The following is a 7,411-nucleotide window of genomic DNA, read 5'->3' on the forward strand; positions in this document are numbered from 1 at the left end:
CACCGGACGACCGAGCGTTGTCCCTGCCAGTGGGAGTGTTGAAGCCGAGATCCGCCTGGCAATGGGCGTTGTCCCTGGCAGTGGGCGTTGTCCCGCGTAGAAGCCGCCCGCCGGAGCACACCGCGGAGGCCGAGAACCGCCCGCCGGAGCGCCCGCGGAGGCCGAGATCCGCCTGCCGTGCGGCCCGGGCGAACGGCTCCTGCGGCTGCGGGGCGCGTCGTCGAGGAGCTCGCCGTCGAGGAGCTCGTCGAGGAGCTCGCCGGGGCGCGCCGTCGAGGAGCGCGCCGTCGAGGAGCTCGCCGGCTGAGCGGTGGAGGGCGATGGATGGGCCGCTGCAGGGAACCTGGGAGCGTGCGTTTCAATTTGGGAAGAGAAGCTGGGAGCGTGCGTTGGGAAGAGAAGCAGGGGAAAGGGGAAAGGGGAAAGGGGAGCGGGTCCCACTTGTAAGGTGTCGGGTCCACCTGTAAGAGCCTTTGACGGGAGAATATAGCGCCGTGAGGTGATTTCTGAGCAAAGTGTGGAGGTGGGAGGGGAAAACTGATTAGAGAATTTGGGCGGGGGTAGATTTGAGCAGCGCGTCCAGACTAGTGGGCGAAATGTAAATGTCCCTACATTTTAGGCTGTACATATCAAGTCATTGGTTGGGGTTATTGAATTATAAATTATAAATCCATGAAGCATTGAAACAGAACATATTTGCCATGAATTTTTCTGTCATTTATATCTTAGAGTTAATACAAAACTACCACTATTCTGATTATAGCATCAAGTAACTATAGTTCCTGGTGTCTGTTTCACAAAATCACAGCTACCTGTGCACTCAGTGCGAAGGAACCACAACTTTCATAAAAACTGTAATGAAAGTGTGTCGACTCTAATGAGGTTGCTACTGCAGTATTAGGCTGACAGGAGGATCTGTGCTCTTGTTCTGTTACGGTTTTCTAGCAGTTGTAGTTTCTTGTTACCAACGGCACTAGTAGCTGTGGTTTCATGATCTGCACCATAGTTGTGGTTCCTTGTTACAATGCTCAGAATAGTTGTAGTTTTGTAAATCAATCTATATCTTATTTCTCCAAATTTACAGTATTATGCCATGAATTCATCTTTTTTCAGAAATTCCACTTTTGTTATGTTTGTGAGTGTGTTGAGCAAAGTCGACGGGAATTATAGGCTTATAGCTGCATAATTCCTAGAAAATTGTTTGTAGTCAAAACCAGGCTGTCAGTCCTTGTTTGTCGAATATAGACATGGTTGCTGGTTGCCCTGCATCTGTGATTGTATTTAGGGCATGTTTGGTTTGTGGCTAAATGTGCCACACTTTGCCTAAGATTAGTCGTCCGAATTGAATAACTAGCCTTAGGCACAAAAGTTAGGCAAAGTGTGGTAATTGAGGTAACGAACCAAACATGCCTTTAGTTTGCTGAACCTAAGTGTGATTGTTTTAACTATTAGTAGTATATTTTACTAGTCGGGATTGGACAAATATTGATAAATAAAAGTTATGGACGTATTTCAGAGATATACTTTTTCATCAGAAATGGATTTGTCCAATTTTCAAAAAAATTCTGTTTGTTCCCAAAAATGTTCCCATCATGGTTGCACTTGTTCCTTTGTAACCCTGTCTGAAGTTTTAATTATTAGTACTGTATTTTGAGAAAAATAAGAGCCTGCCACAGCCTCTTATTCTCACTCCCTTTGGTTATAACAGTTATATTTAGAACATCATTTTCAGTAAGGAAAATCACCAATTAAGTGGTATGCTGGTAGGCATTTTATGGTCTCCGCATCTGGAGCATTTATTCTATACAATTATGCATACTAGAGCCCACATGTTGCTGTTAAAATTTCAGTCTTTAACTAGTTTGAGAAATTATTGTGGGAGAAGACCAAACTGTTGACTGAAATAAACTCGACCAATCATTCTCTGTGGAATATAATCCGAATTGTAAGTATGCTGGTTTTGGATATTTGTATATGTTCCTTTTTTCTTTTGTTTTTGTTGAAAAACTGGATGGTATGAAGAAAATAATAGGGTGTTTGGCTTGAGGAATAAGCTAGTATATCATCTTCTCACTGCTCACTTTTTTTGTTTGATTTGGGTAATGGAATAAGTTGATTCATCACTACATCATTCGTCATAGTTATATAGTTAGTATTAACATAAGGAATGAGATCCTCCCACCAGATTTAGGGGGTGTTTGGTTTGAAGAGTCAGTCCATTATAGATGAGGTGGTGCATCATATGTTAATTTCACAAATTTGATAGAATGAACTCATTCCTAATTTTATTACTAATTGTTAGCCTATATGTTAATTTCACAAATTTGATGGAATGAACTCATTCCTAATTTTATTACTAATTATTAGCCTATGAAGAATGAAATGGTGATGGATCGTCTCAATCCATTGTATAAATCAAACAAAAAAGTAAGGAGTGAAAAAATAATGGACTAATTCATTTCTCAAACCAAACACACTATTAATGAATGGACTCATGATACACATCTCATCTTGGATGAGATGATTTATGAAACCAAACACCCCCTAAACCTCTCCAGCAGTCCCATGGGCCATCTATGTTTTTCAGCTTTGATACGGATTTATATTGTGATGAACTAGAGTCTATATGTGAATAATAATAGTACATTTCTTGTACCCCATCATCGAACCAATAGTTGACAAACTTTATTTGTTCCTTCAAGTATTTGTAGCTGTCTCGCGTATGTTAGCCAACTTGCTCCATTCAGATTCGACCAGTGCCTTCTTGCGGTCTGCTTTGATCCAATAGTAAAAAAGGACACAAAATTAGGCCAGTACAAGCAATGATCACAGACGAGATTTGTAATGCATTACCTATGCGGTTGAGTTGATCAATTCTTTCTCTTGACACTAGTTGCTGAGTTGAAGATAGTTTTGCTATCCTAGTGGCAAAACTATGCGCTAGCCTTGTAAACGTCCCTGTTTATGCTTGTCTGATTGATGGAGTATTGTCTGACAATGATCATGTCACGTGGAAAACGAACTGACTGACATTGACATGCGGGACCCACTCTGGTTGCGAACTGTGAGCGTGCCAGAAACATGTCATTGCCATCGCCGTCACGACATGACCATTGACGAAGCCAAGCTAAACATGTCCAAACGCTGCCCGGCCCGGGCACATGCTCGGTCCCGCCCAATAGAGGCATGCCAGGCACGGGCAGCCAAGCTAAACATGTCCAAACGCTGCCGGCCCGGGCACATGCTCGGTCCCGCCCAATAGAGGCATGCCAGGCACGGGCAGCCTACGAGTCGTGCCGGGTTTACACAGCGTGCCGACCCCTGAGCCCAGGCACGGACCGATAGGTATTTGGGCGGGTAGGCACGGACCGATAGGTATTTGGACGGACCGGACCGTACCATTATACTGGACAACCCATTGGTACTGGGCCGGTCCTGACCCGAAAATCACATAAATCACATATATAATTATATATAACAGAATTTACAACAAACACAAAAGACGACACAAGAAATATATTATTGAGTTGTTCGTGCAATGCTGCCTCATTAAAAACCTTCCTAGATAAAAACTCACATCTCGCGAGAAAACCCTAGGAAGGAAAAAAAGAGTGCAGTCAGCTCAAATTTATAATGTATGCCGGCATGCAACCATGTTCATAGTTCAATACAACAATTCACAAGAGATAGAGATAAAGGATAAGATTACAAGTTACAAATAATTCACTCTTGAGCCCTTGACCGACTTCCTTGTTGTCCTCCATCATTGTTTAAGCTTTCATGGACAGATTCTATTTCTATTATGTCTTTCTCAAGATTGTGTTGCATGTGTAAATCTACTAACTCCCAGTCTTTGATACATGATAGAACCTCCACATGTCCGGTGTGAGCCGTCGACGACGTTCCTCGATCACCCTGCCAACCAAACTAAAAGTAGATTCTGAAGATATAGTAGAAGCAGGAACTATCATGACATCCTTAGCTAGTATAGATAGAACTGGGTAAGTAAGTTTATGCCCATGCCACCAACTCAGAATGTTGAAACTGTCATCAAATTGATTGACAGTATCACTATCAAGGTATGCAGATAGCTCAGACTGAGCAGTAGTAGGCCAGGAAGAAATAGATGCAACATTACTACCAGAACTAGATCTCCTACCACTACCAGACTGAGAAGCATATCCCTCGGTACCAATATCATCATCACCATATATGTCATCCCAGGCAGATTTGTTCTTACCCTCAGTTGTGGATGATGGTTCATGTACACGTAAGCGCACATCACCAAACTTTGTTTCATAAACCTGATAAAGTTTAGTTAACCCTTTCCTCACATCCTGAGGAAGTCTAGAATAATTTGTACCAGTAAAACCTGATAGGCGCAGTAGAGCTTTATGAAAACCTCTCATCTTAGCTCTAGGATCTAGTATGAAAGCAAAAGCATATAGAATGGGTATATCTCTCCAATATTTGAAATATTTATATTTCATATGAACAACTTGCCTCAGTAGTGTATCATTTTCAAAAGCATTCAAGTGTCTAGCAATTTTAAGTATTTGATGCAACATTAATGGAGCAGTTGGGTAATAAACACCAGACAAAATAACAGTTGAAGAAATGATAACAGTTTCTCAGCAACATAACAGTGGTTGTTAGTTAATAAAGGGGTACCATCAAATGACAAAGGATAATTAGTTTGGATGAAGACAGATAATGTGCTTCTCTGTGGCATAAGGTGTTTCATCATTAAAAAAGTTGAGTTCCACCTAACATCCATATCCACACCAAACTTTCTAGGACCAATACCCATGCTTAAACAGTAACTCTTGTATGCAGCAATTCTTTGGTTTGATGAATTCAAAAAGTTTATGGCAGTTCTAAAGTCCTCAAGATAATGTTTTACTCTTTTCAAACCTGACTTTACTATTAGATTAATAATGTGACATGCACAACGCTAATGCAAAAGAATGGAAGACAATTCATCTTCATCAACAGCAGTTAGAGCTCCAAGATAACCATAAAACAATGGTTTAAGATAATGCATATCAGTTTGATTAGAGGAAGCATTGTCAAGAGTAATAGCAAATATTTTATCACATAAACCATACTCATCAGCAACCATGTTAACATGTTCTGCTATATTATTTTTAGCAGTGAATTATGCCGAAGCAAATGGCCAGTCCCACAACTAGATTTAGCACCGAAGGTCTGCTTACAGTATTTGCAAAGGGCACAATACCTTACCCTCTTACCATTGACGAGATTAGTCAGCTCCTCAAAGTCATTCCAGACTTCGCTTCTCTTCCTTGAGGCATTGGCACCCATGCTACCACTAGTACCAGTATCAATACTGCTTCCATCAGCAGTAGTGGGGCTAGTTGAGCCTATCCCTGTACCGGCACCAGGAGCATCATCGTTGCCGATGCCAATAAAGGCCCTTGCATCCTGCTCCTCGTTATGTGCCTCAAGTCGGTACTCCTCCTCAGCGGCCGGATCCAGTTCCATGGCGACAACGGCTCCTCAACGACTGCGCGGCACCGGAACAAGACCGATACCCCCATTCAAAGTTCAAACACAATGACAATGACCTCAAGTCGTCAACATACTAACATCAATCAATAGAACATAGATTTATTTACCTACCTAACGCAATCGGAGCACCGGAGTCACCTACTGACCGCCAACCGAGGATGAGGAACACCAGAGCATATGAGGTAGCAACCGAGGGGGATTTAGGGTTAGGTAGGAACACCAGAGCAGGGAGTATTAAGTATTTAGGGTTAGGTAGGATTAGGAATACCAGAGCAGGGAGCACCAGAGTCGCCAACCGAGGAGTGGATCGAGCACGAGAAGCCAAAACCAGGGGTCAGTAGGGCGGATCTGGGGACTTACTGGATTTCAGATCTGGGGAGTGGGGAGCACCGCCACGGCGCAACCAACACAGAGCGAGTTCCGGAGGTCCGAGAAGCGAGCGAAGGAAGAAGCGCATAAGGGGAACGAGACTGGTGAGCAGGGCAGATCGAGCACGGGACTTACCGGTGAGGCGGTGGCCCACGTCGACGACTTACCGATGAGCAGGGCGGATCGAGCACGAGATGCCAATCCCCCAGAGGGGATTTCAAATCTGGGGCATGGCCGCGTGGGGAGCAAAGCCACGACACCACCGACACCGCCTCTCGTGCCGTCGTGCGAAGCGAGCGAAGGAAGAAGGGCATTAGGGGAATGGCGGACGGGCGACTGAGACTCACCATGGACTGGGGAGTGGGGCAGTGGGCGAGTGGCCAGGAGGGGATTTTTGCCTCTCGGCTCCTCTCGTGCCACGATCGTGCCTGCCGTTAAAACGGGTCGGGCCGTGCCAAACACGGCGTGCCGAGGGGGCGGCCAAACACGGCCCGGCCGTCGGGCCTGCCCGGCCCGGGTGGTGGAGAGCGGGTCAGGTCGGGTTGGTACCGGGTCAAAATCGTGTCGGGTCTCGGGCCTAACGGGCGACCCGTACCGTTTGGACATCTATAAGCCAAGCTACTCACCCCAGCTCTTAGGGACAGTGACGCCGCACTGTTTGATGATGCAGAACACTTTCTCCGGGCTCAGTTTCTTCCAGGCGTCCAGGGAGCGCAGATAGAGCCGAGTTCGAGCAGCTGGTTAAGCGTGTGACCTAGAGCAGAAAAAAATATGCACGTATATATATACATATATATATATATATCAACTTCTAGTTAAATGTAAACCAATTTAACAACAGAAAGTGGTCTTTGTGGCCGAGTAGTCCGACATCCTTGTTGGACTTGTGCCTGGTGACTAGATTGACGCAAACTCAATCAATCTTGCACTAGTGGCGCCAACCTGTCAAATACGAAAGTCTGTGGGTGCCCCTCAAGTGGGGTACTATGGCATCCCATATGGATATGGTGGCAATGTCTCATGTCTGATTTGGGACGAAGGGTGGCGGTAGGTATGCATACTGATATGACATAGGTGAATATGGGGGTGGAGGTATCCATGTAGGTCATTGTGTATTAATTGGACATTGTTCTTAGGTGGCTCAATAGATCCTAACTGTCTCTCATGGGGAGGTGAATGGGGTCGTTTTGCTGGCTGATTGCTTGGGCTGGCCTTCTTTTTCACATATTTGGATAATAATTGATCAAAGGTTGGGCTGGCTTTGACTAGCCGACCTAATGCTTTGGATGCATTTGTTTTCCACGTACCTATTTTTGTCATCTTGGCTTGAAGGTGTGTGGTCGTCGCTGCTTCTAGGTGTTGCCAGACCGTCCGCTAGATGTGTTCGAACCATCCAGCGATATCCTAGACCGTCTGTGCCTATGCGCCAGACTATCCACGGTGCACAGAACAGGGCACTGCTCTCGGTTGCCCGCCTGCGTCTGCCCCTCAGCGTTGGAGGCCATGATAA

The sequence above is a fragment of the Zea mays genome, chromosome 1 (genome assembly GCF_902167145.1).
Source record: "Zea mays cultivar B73 chromosome 1, Zm-B73-REFERENCE-NAM-5.0, whole genome shotgun sequence".
Taxonomy (NCBI): domain Eukaryota; kingdom Viridiplantae; phylum Streptophyta; class Magnoliopsida; order Poales; family Poaceae; genus Zea; species Zea mays.